This window comes from Hibiscus syriacus, unplaced genomic scaffold (assembly GCF_006381635.1).
Source record: "Hibiscus syriacus cultivar Baekdansim isolate YM2019G1 unplaced genomic scaffold, ASM638163v2 tig00110307_pilon, whole genome shotgun sequence".
Lineage (NCBI taxonomy): Eukaryota > Viridiplantae > Streptophyta > Magnoliopsida > Malvales > Malvaceae > Hibiscus > Hibiscus syriacus.
The window spans coordinates 1,388,532-1,408,851 of record NW_024062674.1 but is presented as its reverse complement, the minus strand read 5'-3'; the positions used below and the strand labels follow the sequence as shown (position 1 = coordinate 1,408,851).

Here is a 20,320-nt window from a genome sequence, read left to right as displayed (position 1 = left end):
CACCTAGATTGATTAAAAAAAAGTTTATACACCTAAATGAAAAATTGTATGTTTAGACACTTTTTTTAGGCATGATGTCAAAAAAAGGCACCTAACGTTTGACAACATATTCAACAAAGACATAATATTTAAAAAAAAAATATGGAGCTCCATCAACTAAAATGTTCGACAAATTAGAAATAACAATTTCAAAGGTTTTGTACAACAAAAACAAACCCCAAAGGTTACCCCTACAATGTTTACATGGATACGTTGTCCAGAAGGAATTCAGCATTGTACTATGATAGGCGAGGTTCGAATTCCACGATGATGGTGCCCCTACGACAAGTGATCTACCTCTTCCAACCTGAAAGTGATTAATTTAAAGAGTAAGCTACTATAGCTCAGTAATGGACAAATATTCTAAGGGATTAATGCGTTGTAAGCTAAAAACATATATAAAATTTGCATACAACACGATTCTTCTAAGATCTAATTGAGGATAAGATTTAAATCCTTATGTGCAAAGGGGCAATTCATATCATACGATCCATACTATATTACAACACTATTCTTCAGTGTTCTCGTGCGAGTTACCCAAATAATATGATTAGGTGTTCCCGTGCGAGTCATCCGAATTAAATATGATTAGGTGCTCCGTACGAGTCACTCCAATCTTTCGGGCTCCCGTGGGAGTCACCTGGAATAAATATGATTAGGTTCTCTCATGCGAGTCACTCTAATCATTCGTGGCTCTAGTGGGAATCACCCAGAATAAATATGATTAGGTGCTCCTGTGCGAGTCACTCTAATCCTTCAAGGCTCCCGTGCGAGGCACCCAGAAAAAATATGATGAGGAACTCTCGTGCGAGTCACTCTAATCCTTCAGGACTCCCGTGTGAGTCACTCCCGTGTGAGTCACCAGGAATAAATACAATAACTTTAGATTCTTTCCTTATCCATTTTCCAGCACCATGCTCCATCAATACAATTTCTGGTTTACTTATCAAATATTGTTTTCCATGTTTCTATAAAATTTCATGCTTCTTAATATCGGTACTGAGATGAGTGTGTCAATACTATATTTACTCAGCATCGGTATTAAGGTTGGTATCGATACCAAAATAACATTATGAAATTTCAAAACTTCTTAAATTACTATAGGATATTGATACCGTTAATCTTGGTATCGATACTTCCTAATGTGTATTGATACTAGGAAGAAATATACTAATATTACCTGGATATTTTACTCAAATTTCTAGAAACCTCGACATGACCGATATTGTTTTAACAGTATTGATACTAAAACTCATATTTTCACTTCTTATTAACTTAAAACATTTCCAGCTTCTCATGATTTAAACCAACTATCCTTACCTCATAAAGTAAAAATATTTACTCTAGATTATCGTTACCTGCTACAACCGTATGAAGTCACAAAGAATAAGTGTCCATTATATTTAACAAAATGACTATCGTGGAATCTCCCATCTTCAACCTTCAATTTTCCCCTTGCCTTTAATTTGGATTGTTTCCTCAGCTTCTTTCTCTAAAATAGAAAGAATTAGATCAAAGGAACCAAAGATTGATACTAATAAATATGTAATTAGATCTTTATCCTAACTTTCTATCTCTACACTATGATCATACCCATTAACCCCTCATACTTCCTTAACTCTTCTATGACAACTAAATTTCTTTCTCTATTGATTTATTAGCATCCAACAAGAAGTAAATACCAACTACTACTTAACTTGCTCAAACTCTTAGAAACTCCCAAGTCTAGGTCGGTGAAATCAAATAAAACCCCAAAAAAGAGTTGTAAAAAGTGAAGTGAGAATGTTAGAGTCCGTTTTGTTTTAGAAAATATAAGCTATTTTCATTTTTTTAGAAAATAAAAACTATTAAAGAAAACATGTTTGATTGCAAATGATTTTTGGAAAATGAAAACAAAAAGAAGTGAAAATATGAAAACATAAAAAAGATGTTTTTAGTATTTTCATCAAAAATTGTTTTGGAAATTGAAAGAATAGGAAACATGAGATCTAGATTTTTAACTTAACTTACACGTGTAAAAAGTATTCTAACAATAAATTTTTATTTAATAGTATATGAAACTCTCAAACTTTTGCAAAAAAATCAATATGGTCTCTGAATTTTTTTTATACTCAATATAGTCCTTAAATTGATTTTTTTAATAATTTGATTTTGTAGTATTTTTGTATTTAATGTTTTGAATATCTTAATAATTTTTTATATTTTATACTTTTAATTTAAATTCAAACTTTCTAAAAAAAACAATTACACCATCAAACTTAGCTAAAAAAACCAATTAAGCTCATCTACCACATCATCGTTTATCTTGTACTACCACAACAGTATCGTAATTTGTCACATAAATATTGTAGATTGTCATGTAAATTTGTGAACTGTCATGTAAGCGTCGTGACAATCAACGTTTAATTCTATTGTTCAAAGGGTTAGATTATTTTTTTCAATGCAAAAAAACGTTCAAGGGCTACACTAATTATTTTTTCAAAAAAGATTGAGGGTCTCAATTATCATTAAACATATTTTTTATTTTAATGACATTGTTGTGTGCTATTTCTTATAACAATATTTTTGTGTATTTTTAAAATTTAATTGATGTCCAATATTCAATAACATTATATTCTTATTATAAACTAAAATAAATTTTGTGTTATAGAATTTCTTATCAACTTTATTGTTTTATATTTTCATAACTCACATGTTAAACTAACCTAATGAATTTTTTTAATAACTATTTATTCATTTTTATTTTTAAAAATTAGATACCAAATACAATTTTATTATTTTATTTTTGGATTCAAGTTTTCATTTATATTACCTAAACAAGTTTTCTAATTTTCAAAAACTGAAATGAAAACTATTTTCTGAAAATAAAAAAATATATATAAATATTTTCTTGAACGAAATGAACCATTGGCTTTTTTCCTTCATTTTTTCCTTTTCTAGAATTTACGGCATATTTGCAAAATTGGGAAAAGTCTAATTAAATGGACTATTTACCCTTTTAGTTCTTAATTTCTTTTGGATTCCCCAACTTATTCTTTGGGCTTGATACTTGGGTCCAACATTATTCATAATCACTAATAAACTTAACCCAATTTCTTTAATCCAGTCAATTTTTTCCTTAGGCCAACATTCGAACTTTGACTCGGATCATTTTGTACTCTTATAATTTGACATAAAACCCAAAACACGCGGACCCATAACCCAGGTTGACTCGATTCGCCTGACCTGCCTAAGTAACAATTTAACCTAAAAATTTCCTTATTTGCTTCATTTTACCACCTCCAAAAAAAACTCTCCCAACACTCTTAACCTCAACCCAGAATACAACGGTCAGACCACCGTCGATCTAGCCCTGTACATCACTCTGACCATCAACCACGGTGGTTGCAGACTCCAAAATCTACAAAAAAAAAAAAAAAACTCCTCATAACACCATGAACTCGAATCCAGAAACCAAACCCTCAAAAAAGAAAGCCACAAGCCTAGATCTACCAAGAAACCCCACAGATTTTACTTTTCTCGGTGTTGGTTCAATTTCTCGGCTGCGTTTTGACTTTTTACGGCTATGAAGACACTCTTCTCCTTTTCTCTTAAATTTTCAATGGCTTTTTGCTTTCGAAAAACTCACTTCTTCCCCTTCTTTTACAGGTTCCATTTTTTTAAAGTGCTTCGTGAGATTTTCCCCCTTTTAAAATCATGATATGAAGATCTCTTCTCATTAAAAGAGATGCATTTCTCTTTCTTTTTTGCCATTAAATCAAAGGTTCGATATTAATTCATGGAATATGTTTTCCCTCTTTTGGAAACATTTGGTTGAGTTTAATTTGTTGCATATCTTGGAAATCTTTTCCAAAAGTTCTAGCTGAGGTAATCTTGAGATGAGAACAGTACTCGATGCATAAAGACGTGTAAGAATCTCGGGGTCTTGGCGCATGGTTTTCACGCGCATCAGGCGACTGTGATCCGTTGATGTTTCTAGTGTATTTTAGGTCATTGGAAGTGGTGTTTGTTTTTACCGTTAAAAGTTTTTAAAATTTTTATGTGTCACGTAGATCAATTGTATATATTATACTTCGCAGATCATTTATTTTTTAGAAATAGAAATTTTTTTAACATTTGCGCGTCTTAGTCTTTGTGTAAGCGTAATTTTATGTCTTTAAAATTTTTTTAAACTCTTTAAAGATCATTAAAATTATTTAAATTCGTTGATTTTTTGGTATATTTTAGGTCATTGGATCATCAAGTCAGATTGAATGACTCTTAGTCGACTGTGTGATAATAAAATGGTGTTTATTTTTACTGTTAAAGGTTTATAAAACTCTCATGTCTGTGTTGCGCAGACCACGCGTAGATATTAGACTTCGTAGATCGTTTGTTTTTTAGAAGACATAAATTCTTTTAACTTGTCTTTTAAAGTCTGCATGTCTTCTTATCGTGAACGTGATCTTATATCTTTAAAACTCCTCTAAACTTTTCAAAGAACATTAAAATTATTTAAATATGTTTTAAAATTTATTTTAAAATATATATTGATTTATTTTAAAATATATATTGATTTTTTTAAAAAAATTTATTATTATAGTTGTATGAATTATTTAAATTTCAGTATTGTAAAATTAAAATTATTTAAATCTCAGTATTGTAAAATTCTTTTAAAATTTATTTTGAAATATTATTTTAAAATATGGATTAATTTATTTTAAAATATAGATTGATTTATTTTAAAATATGGATTGATTTATTTAAAAAAAAAATTATTATTGTAGTTTTATGAATTATTTAAATTTTAGTATTGTAAAACTAAAATTATTTAAATCTTAGTATTGCAAAACTCTTTTAAAATTTATTTTAAAATATGGATTGATTTATTTTAAAATATAGATTGATTTATTTTAAAAAATTTATTATAGTAGTTGTATAGATTATTTAAATTTCAGTATTGTAAAATTAAAATTATTTAAATCTCAGTATTACAAAACTCTTTTAATTTTAAAAAAATATTTTATTTATATTTTATTTTATTTTAGTAGTCTGCAGACGTTTAAAAACAAACAGTCTTCTTTTTGTAAACTGTATACTTTTGATCCACTTCTTTTGCTACAGATACCTGTAGATGTGCTTCGCAGACTGCAGACCTTTTACCTATGTAAACCTAAATTTATTTAGTGTTTTAAAATCGTAGTTGCTTGTAATCTTGGTTGTTGACTACTTATTCTTTTCAACGGCTTGGATGGCGCGCTGGATGTTATCACCTCAAAACCATAATTGGTTTGGACTAGATCAGATGGGCCTTTCTTGCTAGGTTTGTTTAATAGGTTAGACAAGCTTGCTCTGTTAGGCTTCTCACTTGGGCCCTGTTTGTTAGACTAGTGAACTGGACTTCTGAAAATAATCACCATTAATAATATTAGTAATAAATAATAATATAATATATAATAATAGAAAATAATATAATAAATAGTAATAAAAAATAATCATCATATATAATATATAATAAATTTAATAATATTTATAATTAATAAAAATATATAATAATAATTAATAATAGTATATAGTACGTAGTAATAATATATAATATTAAGTAATAAATAATAAGAATAGTTTTTTTAAATAAACCCGAACGAAAATAACTATCTACAATATTAGTCACGAGAAATGTGTCATTCGATAGGTAGACTGTAATAGCAAAGCTAGAGGTATGTTCCTCGTCCAATGCTATACTTTTCGTGCTTTGGTGGTGTTAAATGCATGATTATTGTTTGATTATTGATGCTTTAATTTAGAATATTTAATTTTTATTGGATCGACTGGGCGCGTGAATGTAGTTACATGTATTATTTGAAACATGATTTATAGTTATCGATGTATGTATTTAATGAATATTATTTCCATGGCTGTGATCCTATATGAGTAAGTTATACCGGTAATGTTATGATCATTCTTAATTAGGGATGTAAACAAGCCAAGTCGAGTTCGAATATTACTGAGCTCGACTCGAACTCGAAAATTTTAAAAGCAAACTCGACTCGACTCAAAAACTCGCGAATTAAAATTTATCATACTCAACTCGAATTCAAATATAATATTGAAACTCGATTCGAACTTAAAAAGGCTTAAAAAAAATCAAGAGCTCGATTAAAGCTCAAGATTCGAACTCGATTAAAGCTCGATTTTAAACTTGATTGAAGCTTGAGAATTTGAGCTCGATTCAAGCTCTTTGATTGTTTTAAACCTGCGTATCCCTCGCCTTTTATAATAGACTCAAGGAGACAAGATTCTCTCGCTATTCACTACGGATGTGGGATTGTTTTCAATTTGGAATTCACAACTCTACAACTTTCTCCTCACCTTCTTCCCCTGTTTTTTTCTCGTCAAAAAGCCTTCTCTTTCACACATTTTCCCACCACCCAAACACTTCTAGAGCGAAGAAAAAAAGCCCAAATCCCAGAAAACAAAAATGTTAGACGATGAAGCAGAGGAAGAGTACTTGTTCAAAATAGTGATAATAGGATCGTAAGGGGTTGTTGAGAAAGTGGGAATGATTTTCTGGAAAACAGAGTAGTACAAATGCGTGTGAAGTAGGCAGTTCTGATAAAATCATATCGTTGATTACTTTTTCTAGGAAACAATTGAAACTGAGCGGAGACATCTCGCTTCCTTTCTTGAAACTGGTTATTATTGATCTAAAGTGTTCTTTACCGTGAAATACACAACCACCTCTGTAATTGAAATACAAACATCAATAGCATCACTCACAATAACTGCATCACTTCTGGCTTCCTTGTCATAATATTCAGATGGGTTTATTCCATTCAAATGTACATGTTGGGATATACAGGGAAAAGGAGCATGCGATCAATGATGATAATGATCACTACTTAAGCTTACCCTTTTAATCCCCTGTAATCATAGTAGCGTACAACAAGTTGAGAATGGTGGTTCTAATCTTTCAATCCATACAACTTTATTTTAACTGCTTATTTCTTATTGATCACAGCTTTTATCTGCAATGATTGCTTCTGCTTCTAACTCAAACATTTCTTCATCCTTTTTTTCAAGTGGCCTAGTTTTTAAATTGAGCTGGAAATTGTTCAATAATTAACTGGAAAAGAAATATATGGCAAGAAAATAACAAATCACTCTTTTCCTGACAGCTAGTCATGTTCTTCCTTGTGTGAATGTTTGGCCCATTGTTAGGATTTCTCTGTGAATTTGGCTCAACGTACATTTGATAGTTTGTGTTGAAGGTTACTTCTACCTGTATTAGGCTTTACTTGCAGAAGATTTCAGCTCTGATATGAAACTTTAGAATTTTTGTAAAAGCTATTTTATATTGTTGAAAACAGGTATTTAACAATTTCTTGCACAATGAGTATGGAGGACCTGGAACACTGCTGGTGGAGCCTTTCACGGATATGTTTGTAGCTTTGAAGGAGAAGCAATTACCCGGGGCGGGCATCGCTGTTATGGGCCCAAATTTATGTCGATCATGATTGAAGGTTTTGGCACTCAAACTCTCCCAAATGATTTCCTCCACATAATTCATAACATTTTTTTCACATTATCATCACATTGTAGTTTTAGTTACTGATCAAGTTTGGAGTTTATATGAAGTAGTGAGTGAAAGACTGGAAATCCTAATTTCATTTCAGAATATTACAGTGTAGGATCCGAGGATCTTCTGAACTAAGAAGTATACATGTGTTTTTTATTTCTTGAAATTGATTTCAATTTGGGAGCTTTGATTCCAATTAGAAAATCTCGGTTATCACCTTCATTCTATTGGTGAATGTCCATTTTCCCATTTTGGGGTCTTCATTAAACAAAAGAGGCAGTTCATTGCCATTCTCAAAACATAATCTACACCTTCCAAATGAAACCTGAAAACAAATCAATATTAACTTGCAACCTCTGAGATGCTCTGTAATGACGGCCGCCATGATTTTGACCTCATTGCAGTGGCGCTTGCAGGTGTTGTCCTTGAGCTTTGTCTTTCTTGCTTTAGTTCCTGCAAAATTTAAGACAAGCACCTTAAGTGTTTAGGATTGAATGAGCATGAAACATGATAACTATTTTCCAACTTATTTACAATTTATAGGTAGTATTCTATTTCTAATCTGATAGCAGATGAAAACTTTTTTAAACAATCTCATGGTATCTTTTTCATATGATTATCATGCTTAAAGAAAGAAAGAAAGACAAATCTCACATTTATATATATATTTCAGTCACATTTGTTTAAATTTTCTTATTTGTTTTAAATGTTCAGGTGTCATTTATGTTATTTTCCATATTATTTTAGCTTAAACCGAATAGGATCAATTGCATATAAGACCCTATAGTTTATGTGCATTTTGTATTTAAGTCATTGGTTTAATTCCAATTTTGTAAGTTTAATTTTACATTTACGTGAATTTAATCATCATTCTAAAGTTAGTATATTTAGCTTAAATTAGTCCTCACATTTAGATTTCTCTTAATTTAGTCCCTGTTTAGGATTATTTTCTTTAATTAGTTGTGTATATTTATTTTGCATGTTGATATGTTTATGTATAAGTGTGCGATCGATTTATTTAGGAGTCACATAACATCATTTTGCATAATTTGTATGTTACCTTCATGTGCATAACTTAACCCCTATTATATAATTAGATTTAGGGTTTAGGGTTCATTGCAAAGACATTAATTAATCGATTTAGTATCGATTTATTAGGTACATGTGATTTAGGGTTTAGGATTTAGAGTTTAGAGTTTAAGGTTTAGAGTTTATTATTTAGGGTTTTATGGTTTATTATTTAGGGTTTAAGGTTTAGTGCTAATTGCAAAGAAATTAATTAAAATTTGAGGATAGTTGTATTATAGAATTTTTAATATATTTTTAAAATTTTATAATTATCAACAATGTATTTTTAATAAATTTTTTATAATGTAATTTTAAAAAATCTAAAATTTTAATATAACATTTTTTCGAGCTACTCACGAGCTTTTCGAGTCGAATATCGAGTAGCTCGTTTTGGCTCGTTAAGAACTCGAGTCGAATCTATTCGATCCGAATATTTATCAAACCTTGATCGAATCGATCTCGACTAGCTTACAATCTGTCTCGCCTCACTTAGAGCCCTAATTCTTATATGATACCATCTCGTACGTTGCACAGGAGTGGGAGCGGTGCATCCTTTGTCATTGGTAAATCCGTAATATCGTATTTCTGACTGGTACATTCAATTTGAATATTAAATTCAATTACCGTTTGGAGATGTAATTGAGGTAGATGGGGCTATATGGTATGCATTGCATCCATATCATATTTGATGCTATATGAATATGTCATGTCTAAATTATTTAATATCGTGAGTTGACTTCATATTGTACTTTATTTTTTTATTGGTCTATATTTAGGGACCATACTGAGTTTTATAACTCACGATCATTAAAATCATTCTAGTACTTGAAAATTCGACTAGCGTCATCATATTTTATACAAGATGATTATTATTGGATTTTCATTATACTCTATATACTATTTTTGGATATTGATTTATTTTTTATTTGGACTTTGAGATATTGATTATATTTCGAGATTTTTGGACTATATTTTGGCATGATGATACTTTATGAACATTCAGATTCTTATTAATAAATTTTGTGAGTTTTCACTTGGTATATAATTATTGTAAACCTATTGGATAATCTGAGTATAAATTGCTATGATAAATGTAATGATTTATAAAAAAAATAAAAAAAAATATATATATATAACGCTCTTATGAACTTTCATTTGTGTAATTTACGAGATTCGGATAATGTCTAGGTCGGGTTTAAGATATTAGAAAGAAAATTAGAAGGATAAAAAAGAAGAGGAAATGAAAAATATACAAAATGATTTTTGTATGAATTCAAAATGATTCCTTTTGGCATAAAGTTAGATTTTCCAAAATGTTGATTTGATGCTGTAAGCCATGTTATAATGTTGATATTTAACGACACAAGGGTCAAAATAAAAATAATTAAAACTTTCGTTGATTAAATTAAGAAATTAAACTCTAGTGACCAAATAGGAATGAGAATAAAATTGACGGATTAAATTTCTAATTTACCTGTTTCAATGGTATTTAAGTTCATAAAAACTAAGAAATCTTTCTGCCTTGCATACTCTAAGCATTTGTCGTAGGTTTTGAAATGTTGCAAGTTTGAGGACCTTTGTAAATATATCTATGATTTGATCTTTACTTCTGCAATATACCATATCAATCTCTTCATAATTCACACGATCTCTCAAGAAATGATATCAGATGTCAATATGCTTGCTTCGCCCGTGCAAAGTAGGATTCTTAGAAAGCTTTACGGTTGAACTATTGTCACAGTAGATAATAGAAGGTCCCTTTTGCTTGAAATGAACTTCCTCAAGAAGCTTTCTCATCCAAATGGCTTGACAGACACATGCTGATGCAACTACAAGTTATGCATCGGTTGTTGATAGAGTGAAAATTGGTTGCTTTCGTGACGATCATGAAACAACTCCTGACCCTAACATAAAAATATAACCAGATGTACTTTTTCTATCATCTTGGTCGTCTCCTTTAAATTCACTATCCTTAAACCCAATCAAGTCTGATTTTTCTCCCTTTTTGTACAATATTCCATATTCAATTCTATCTTGCAAATATCTAAGGATTCTTTCTGTTGCTTGAAGATGCATTTCCTTTAGATGTTCCTTGAGTATGCAAATAACATTTACAACATATGTTATATTTGGCCTATTCGTAGTGAGATACATCAAACTCCCCACGATTTGCTTGTACAAAGTACAGTCGACGACTCTTCGATTATCATCTTTTACCAACTTTAAACTTGTCTCTGCTGGTGTACCAACCGGATTGCAGTCCATCATTTGAAACCTCTTTAGAATCTCATACACATATTTCCTATGAGAAATAAAAAATACCTGGATCTGATTTTGCAACCTCTAAACCTAGAAAATAATGCATTTTTTCAAGATCTGATATGTCAAATTCAGTCATCATGGATTCTTTAAATTTATCAAACATAGTCTGATCATTCCCAGTAAATAACAAATCATCAACATACAAGCAGACCATCAACAATTTTCCACCATTTTCTTTTTTCACAAAAAATATGCTTATAAAGATACTTCTGAAAACCATTTTTGAGAAAATAAGCTTCGATATGATTATACAAAGCTTGAGGGGATTGTTTAAGTCTGTACAAAGCCTTTTTTTTTAATTTATACACTTTATGATCTTCTCCAAACTTAATATAGCCAGGAGATTGGTTAACAAATACATGTTCATTCAAGTCTTCATGCAAAAATGCCGACTTGACATCTAGTTGACAAATTGACCAAGAACTTTTAGCAACCAATGCGATCACCAATTTGATTGTGTCATGTCTAGGAATTGGAGCGAATACCTCCTTGTAATCAATGTTGAACTCTTAACTATAACCTTTCGCTACTATATGTTCTTTGCATTTGTCAACTTCACCTGTTTCCTTCAGTTTTGTCTTATAAACCCACTTCACATAAATGATTTTATGTCCCTTTGAAAGCTCAGTTAACTCCTACGTTTCGTTCATTTCAATAGCTACAATTTCATCATCCATTGCTTTCTTCCAATTTTGATTGTTTAGCATCTTCAAAAAAGACAAGACCACAGTCTAAAAAAAGAGCAAAATAAGTGAGTGAGTCCTAGGATTGGTCAATTCTTTGAACTTCATAATCTCTCATCTAGGCAGGTCTTCTTCTTATACATGGTGTTGTTGGCTCTGTTGCAACTTCAGGTGAGTTTTGAATTCTTTCTTGTTGCTCATTAGGTGGTTGCGAAGTATCTTCAACGTGTAACTCTCCATCAAATTAATTTGGAATATTCCTTTAAATTATTGGTGTTTCCTAACACTAGTGTCGAAATGATTTTTAAAGTGGGGAGCGAGATTTTGAAAACCGCATCAATTTTTAATTATCTGCTTTATGTTTGAATTTTAATTAGAAAACAATGTTATTTTAGAAAAACCTCTCGTTTCGAAAATTTGGGAATTCATTCACGATAAAAACACGGGTTCGAAGAGTTGCCACCAATCTTTGATTAGGGTGTGATTGGGCACCCAAAAATGTTTGCCATTTTAAATAAAAAAATTAATTTTAATTAAACAACAATTTTAGGTATGCATTACCAAAATTCGAGTTCGGGAGTCGGTTACGCGTGGGGAATGATTAGCACCCCCACAGCGCCCTAAATCGGTACCTTGTCGATTAATTAATGTCTTTGCAATGAAATTTATGAATTCAAGCTTAATTTGGTTTATGATCCCTTAAAACAACAACATACAAATTTTACGACATGCAAAAGCACCAAAATTGATTAAATTAAAATTACCAAGCATTTAGAAAGATAAAAGATATTCGATTTTTTACAAATATCGAGACAAGATCTTAGACAAGTTCTAACTATATTTTCTCGATAAATTTAAATAGCCGAATATTTCTTTTTCTTCCGTTCCCAAATTTTAAAATGATGGATCAATTTTTTAAAGTGTCAATAATGAGATATACTTTTAATTTAAAATCGTCAAAAATGTATATCTAATCAGTTAAGACAACTCACTTAAAATAATTTTAAATTAAAAGAATATTACCCTTAATTAAATTATGTAAATACGTCGAGTTATGCACATGAGACTAACATGCCAATACTAAGTAAATAATGCCACACATTAACAAAACATTTAAGCTTAAAATACACATACTCTTGTACACATGACTAATCGGCAAACATGATAATGAAACCTTAATATTTTAAAAATATAAAATTTTGCTATTACCATATTAACATAACATGTGATAAACGGTTTTCATACTAAATTAATTAATAACTAAGATATAATATTAATTTTATTAATTTACAAAGGCCTAAAATAAAATTGGGTGATATGGTACATACAGGCATACAAAATGAACATACATTGAAGTAAAACAACATAAAATTAAATATGCCTTTAATAACTCAAGTCTCATATTCAAAATTTCCATAGAGGACCACAATGAAAGAAAATTAAACTAGGCATGCAAAAATAGAAATTAACCACTAAAATAAATAAATCTGCTGAGTGACTAAATTGCAAATCCCAAAATTACGAATTATATTAGAAATAATGCATAACAGCATTCAGGACCAAAATGAACATTTTCCACATTACATATCCAAATTGAAAATAATGCAAAATACCCGTAGCATGATGCAGGACTAAATTAAAACACGCTGAAAATTACAAGGCAAAATCAGAAACCAGTAGAGTCCGGGTTATGGATTATAACGAGACAGGTCAAGGTAGGATGGGTCTAGCCTCCTGAAACGCCGTCGTTTTAGTCCATCAAGGAACGACACCGTTTTTACGTCTTCATATATGATATTAGGGTAAACTTTAACCTAACTTGACACCATTGTATCCCTCATTCTACTTAGACACCAAACCCCAGCCGTTTTCCTTTATCTCAACTCCCTATCTCCCACTCGGCCTAACCCTTCAACCCTTATCGACCTAAACAACCCCCACGGCCACCACGGCCACCATGGCCTAAAGCTCCGATGAAGAGCCCCCTCATGCACAAACCCACTCCACGAACAACCTTGAACCCCGACCTCAAAATTCCTCAGATCAGAAACTCGAAACCTAAGGGTTAAAACAATCAAGACCCTTACTTTTTGCAGCTAAAGGTTTTCACAAACCTAGATCTACGGTGGTAAGGCGTTTACCTTCGAAAAATTGGCGACTTTACTCCGATGGACAAGGTTTTGACGCTATCGAGGGTAAGAATCTCTTTGTTTTTCTTGAATGCTCTCGGTTTTCTGGTGACTCGATGATCTTTCCCTTTTTTGGTTGTTGATGACTTTTTGTTTCTGCCTGTTTCTTTTCGGTGATGGCTGTTGATGGTTAGTTTTTTTGACTGGATGGTTTCGTTACTGATGGTGGTTTCTCGTTCACTCTCCTCTGTTTTTTTGTGTGTGTTTTTCTTTCTTTCTTTTTTTACCCTTTTTTTATCTATCGTTGATAATCACTGACCCCCGGTTTGTTTTTTCGTTGTTGCTTTTATCCTCCTGCCTCTCCCATCTCCACGCATCCTCGGAAAAGCTAAAGAATCGGTGCATGCGAGGTATGGGCTTAAGCCGACAGAGCCTGGGTAGCAGCATCGGTTACGGTGGACGGCCGACCAGCATGGGTAGGTGCTGCATGCGTGCGTTGCCTCGGTCTCGGTGGGTTCACACATTGTCTCGGGTTCCTGTGCTGTCCCGAGGAGTGCTGGGTGGAAACAACGCACTGTCTTGGAGTTCCAGATGGGTCTGCGCACGCTGGCTCGGGTTCCTGTACCCGCTCGAGGATCACAGATAGCTGGGGACCGTTGGATCTAAATTACAGATCCAACGGACTTCATGTTGCGGCGCTGGAGGCTGGGATAGGAAACCCTAACGGGCCTAGGGTTTCTCCAAGAGGCTGCAGAACTGGGCTCACGAAATTCGGGCTTGGTGTTGGGCAGCTAAACTTCATTGGCTCGGGCCTGTTGTAATTTGTATTAATTTGGACCTGTAAACATAAAATCTTATTTTAGTGAGCCAACTTTTTAACACACACACACACACATATATATAATGGAGTAAAAAATTCAAAGGAGAGCCCCCGGACAAAATGAGCATCTACACCTAGAACGTTGCTTCGTCAAAAATCATATTACGACTGATAACAATTTTTCTTAGAGTTAGGATTAGACAACTTGAATGCTTTAGTACGTTCACTAACACCAAGAAAGATTATTTTCTCCTTTGCCTTCTAACTTGTTTCTTTTTTGATCAGGGACGTGCATAAGCAATACACACAAAGATTTTGAAATGGCTGACATCGTGTCGCCTTTCGCTCCAAGTTTATTCCGGTGTCATATTTCGTACAAAAAAAGTTGGATTCCTATTTAGAATGTGAATGCAGGAACTTTGCTTCATGGAATTAAACTTCGCACCATGTTGAAAATGGTTCGATTCTTTCTTTCGGATACAACATTCTGCTAAGGTGTGTAGGCTGCTGTTAATTGCCTTTTAATTACACGCTCTATACAAATCGAGTGAAATCATGCGAATTTATTCTCCTCTGCGATCAGTCCGCAAACATGTATAGAACGCCTTGCTTCTTTCTCAGCTATTGCTTTAATATTTGAAAAAATTAAAGCTTCAGATTTCCTGTAAAATCAACCTATATTTTTTTACTCGTATCATCTATAAAGGTGATATAACGTTTACCTCCTTTAGAAATGGGATTAATTGGCCCACAAATATCAAAGTGCACTATCTCCAATAGGTTCTTGCTCTTTCAAATTTTCCTTTCGGAAATGGTTATCGATGCTTCTTATTGAGCACACATTCCTCGCAGACATTTGTAGGAAAGAGAACTATGGGAGGCCAGCTACCATGTTTTCTGTTTAAGCTTTTGTAAGCCTCCAAAATCGAGATGACCGAAACAAAATGTCATAGTTGCATTGAATCAGACAATCTTGCTGTAAAACAAGACTAAGTAGAATGATTGAGGTAGAGAGTAAACATCTGATTTGTTGTCATAGCTACTTGAGCAATTAATCCTGATTTTCCATCTTGAACTCGATACATCCCATTTTTAATTTTGATCTAGTAACCCTTCTCTTGCAATTGACCAATAATTAACAAATTGGTCTTTAAATATAGAACATAATGACATCAGACATAGTTGAGTAACATTACTTTTATTTAGAATAGTTACATGTCCTTTGCTCATCACAGAGATCTTAATATTGTTTCCAAACTTACATTATCTCTAAATGATTCATCAAGAGTCTAAAAAATTGGCTTATCTCCACTCTTGTAATTGTTGCATCGGTGTCTAAATACAACAAATGCTTCTTGGTAGGTTATTTTGCAAGACATACCATCAACAATGATATATCTTTATCTTTCTCTCCTTCCTTTCCAATAAAATTGGATTCTTCCCCATGTGCACATGAGAAAGTGGTTCGACACTCTAATTTGTAATTACCATACTTGTGACAGCGATAACATTCAACATTTGATTTGTCTGATGGTTGTGTTTGATAACTGCAATATCTTCTTACTCTTTCATGAGATTGGTTTCCTGAATTCTGTGGATGACCATAGTTCCTCTATCGTGACCTCTGTTGCGACCTCTACCTCAGCCTGTCATTGTGGCCATTTGATATGTGTCCTCTATTGCCTTTAATCGAATGATCTGACGAAACTTTTAATGTTAATTATGCATTATCTGGCTGCACCAATTTTCTTTCATGAACCAACAATGAACCTTGCAATTCATCAATGGATAAAAGATCAGGATCTTTTGACTCCTCAATGAAATATACCACGCAATTGAACTTTGGTGTTAATGAGTGTATAATTTTTTTCGACTACAACCACATCCTCTATTTTCTCGCTAAATGTTCTCATCTTACTGATCATAACCATTGTCCTTGAGAATAAGTCAGAAATGGTCTCCCTAGATTGCATTCAATGAAGTTCAAATAGTGAGCGAAGTGCCTAAAGCTGTTGCCTCCTTGCTCTGGTTGATCCCTGGAATTTTTTTTTTCATCGAATCCCAAATATCCTTTGACATATCTTTGCAAATGATAGTTTCCAAGGTTGAACGGTCAATCGCTTGAAAGAGATAATTTTTGCCTTAAGATCTTTCAATTTCAAAGCCTCAATTTCTAGCCGTTGTGCATCCATTGTGATGTGCCTGATTTTGGTATTCCATAGAGACGACTTGCCAATACTCCTTGGATTTGAGAAAATTTTCCATCAACATGCTCCAATGATTGTAGTGACCATCAAAGCGAGAAATTGATGGTTGTACAAAACTATCATAGGCCATTTTGTTAAATATATGAGGGAAAATTGTTGATTTATCGCTAATTAAATCCGGCTTTGATGACACTGTTGTGTGAGCAACATATTAAAGTAAATGAGATAATTTGGAAAGAATATGACATATTGTTCATGGAGCAAAATAACCTCTTTAAATAGGCTACACAACTAACAAAAAAAAATGTCCATAAAAACTGCTGAAAAAGTCTAACAAATATAACAAAAAAATTATCTATTAATTTATAATTATTATTAAAATATTGTTCCTTTTGGCCATCCATTAATATCTCAAGATTTTGGTGCCATTTAATCTACGTCTTATTTTAAATATCAAACCGACGATGTCTATCAAAATGGTATGTGATGTTGATGTTGTTTGTTTTTTTTTTTTTTTTTTTGCACTTCTGGTTCTGAGTTTCATTATGAATAATTTAGATAGATTCACGTCGCATATCTAGTTTTGGTAGGGAAGTCTCTTAGTAGAGATTTTCTGCATATACAAGAACCCAAACTCAAAGTCTACTTAAGCGATACAAATTTTAGTATATCAATAATTCACTATACTTATTTTAATACATTTATGTTGTTGTGTTGTTTTTATAAAAAAATTTAATAATTAAAGGAAACAAGAAATTCAAAAAACTTAATTAACAGCACAAATAGACAAAGGCAGATAGAGATGCTAAAGAAACAAACTACACCAATTTTAACCCTCTATTCAACGGCTCACCTACACTCTTTTGATAGTGATCCAACGTCTTAATTTATGATCCTAAGAAGGTATCAACCTTTGCATTAGTAGCCCTAGATAGAAATTTCATGCAAATCGGTGGTTTAACTCCTGCTAGAGCAAGTATTGAACTCGGCAACGTCCATATACCGTCTCCGCAGATGAGACCCGAGGCAACGGCGGCGAGAATGCGTCTGCCTCGCCTTGTTTACCTTTTCCCACACGTCCTTAATGAAGTTAATCAAGATGGCTGCAGCAAAGACCCGTAACAAAGCGATAGGCAGTTTTTCGGTAGAGCAGAGAACCCCTGAACCCCCAATATCGCCCATGTTGCGATAAACGATGGCGAAAGGAGCGGGATATTGGCTGTCAGGGATGCCAAAGTCGTCGAATGCTTTGAAGAAAAGCCGAAGACGCAGGGTGAAATTATACAGCCCATGGAAGTGCCAATCACTTGGCTAATGAACATGGACCTGGGAGAAGCCAGGGTGAGGTAGCCCGTCTTAAAATCCTGCATCAGGTCGGAGGCTGTCGAAACGATGTTCATCATCACACCACATGCCGCGAGGCCTGCAAGGACTCCACCATGTGAGCCTGCCCAAGCACCAATTATAAGATGGCTAGCTTTCCGTAGTTGGAGGCAAGGGACCAGTCGGTCAGTCCACATCCATATGCATTACAGAAAGCCAGAGTTGGTGCAAATATGTAGATGACCAATATGTAATACCATTTCAGATCACGAAAGAGGTGCGGAAGAAGGACGGTAGAGATATAGCGATTGTGACATAACCCGCAACTGAAAAACCATATGGGAATCTGATCTTTTAGAAAGATCTCGGTTCGGCGCTGGTCATCGTAAGATACTTCTTCGAGGCATCAGGGGTTCTAGGCTGGTTTGCAACGGGGAGAGCTTGATTGCCTCTGACTTGATGAACAAGCCTGTGAGAGTTCTGCTAAACACCTTGAAAAAGTTGTATAGCCCATCACCTAGAATCATGGCAATGGCAATAAATACCTGTATTCCGGATTAAGTCGAGCGTCAAAAGTCAACGGGAAGACGAAAAATACTACCGATGCCGACAAGCATATAGGAAACTAACCTTGTAACCTTGGAGGCCATGCATATTGCTTGTGGGAAGACCTGCAGGATACCAATCGCCCTTTCTTTCTTCAATGAGAGGCCACATTAGACCCCATGAAAGTATCCCTCCAAGAAGCACCGATTGTTAATTATTAGGGACAGATCCCTACTCCACATATGTTGCTGAGAAATCAAAGTAAAACCTGAAAATTAGCAAAGCAAGTATTATTAGCCAAATCAGAAGCAAATATTAGTATGAATGCATTATTTTACTCACTTGTTCTCATGCTTTAATCCCAATGTAGGGAAGTTGACAAATCCACAATCATCTCCAGCAGTGAAAAACCATTGAAAGAAACCCCACAAGAAGCTGAAAGAAAAGAACTTGCCTAATGCTTTTACTTGTTTTCTACAAATCTCCAAAAGCATGAAACAATTAGGTATAATTAATTCATGGATGGAAATGGAAATTAATGACGAGTGACAGTTATTTACTTTGCTAGCTTGGCTCCTTGAGGAGTGTGGAAGCTATTGATAAGATGTGCAGTTGCTGTACCACTTGGATATGTCAACTTGAAGTCTATAATCATTATCTGATACCAATAACATCACTCAATATCATGCAACTTGTACATATATGTAGGTTTTTATGTTAAGGGCGAAGTTTTAAAATTTTCAAATAGAATATTTAAAATATGTGATAATTTAAAATTTTCAAGGGACAACTGTCCCTACCTATTTGCATGTGTGATGTTAGAGACAGAGCAGAGAGCTTACCTTGCGAAGAGGCAGCCACAGAGAAAAGACCTAAAAGCTTACAACAAAGAGGAAGCCAACAATCCATCCTAGTGAGGGGTTCTTGAAACCATCACTATTGTCCCCAGATGTTTGGCAATGCGTTCACTTCTCCAACAGGTAACTCCCGAATCCACCTGTGCAAAACACAACAATTTTCAATCTGGATACCGGTGGTTATACCAAATAAGAAAGAAAAACACACGTACCGCTGAAGGCGATGCCGGAGGAGGCGACGACGCAGGTCTGAATAACGGTGTTTTCCTGCCTGGTGAAAGCTGTTTAAAGGAAACCCGATTTCTGGAGCATCTTGGTCCAGGTCTTGACGAAAAGATCCCAACAGCCAGCCGAGACTTGAGCGACGGGATGATCCCGTCGTCAAGTTGAGCTTCATCACGATGAAACAGAACATGATGCTCAACACAAAGCTCACGACAAAAACGCCCTGATCGTCAGCTGATTCCTCCACGTCGGCACTTCCTGGCTCTCGATATCTCTTCCACCGACCTCTCCTCCCATTCCCTTCTTCTTTCCATCTCCTTCGTCCCTCGTAATCCATTCTCTACCCTATCTTCATCCATCTCTATAGCCTCACTTTCTTCCTCTCTTTACAAAATAATGAATCCTAAGGAAAGAACTAGTGAGAGTTTTATAGGGAAAGGAAAAGGGGTTGGAAGTAGGAACATGCTAGTGAAAAGCAGCGCGGTTGGCTACACTTGATCACATAGAGAGCGTGAATCTTATTAAAATGAGAATAGAAGATTGGGT

General features: G+C 33.6%; 1 long non-coding RNA gene and 1 pseudogene across 1 annotated transcript; one reads left to right on the top strand and one right to left on the bottom strand.

Moving 5' to 3' along the window:
• Positions 1–632: 632 nt before the first annotated feature.
• Positions 633–20,192, bottom strand: LOC120116921 (annotated as a pseudogene).
• LOC120116922 lies at positions 13,500–14,662 on the top strand. Its single transcript, XR_005515589.1, has 2 exons — positions 13,500–13,862; positions 13,991–14,662. It is a non-coding gene; the product is annotated as an uncharacterized LOC120116922 (long non-coding RNA).
• Positions 20,193–20,320: the final 128 nt, after the last annotated feature.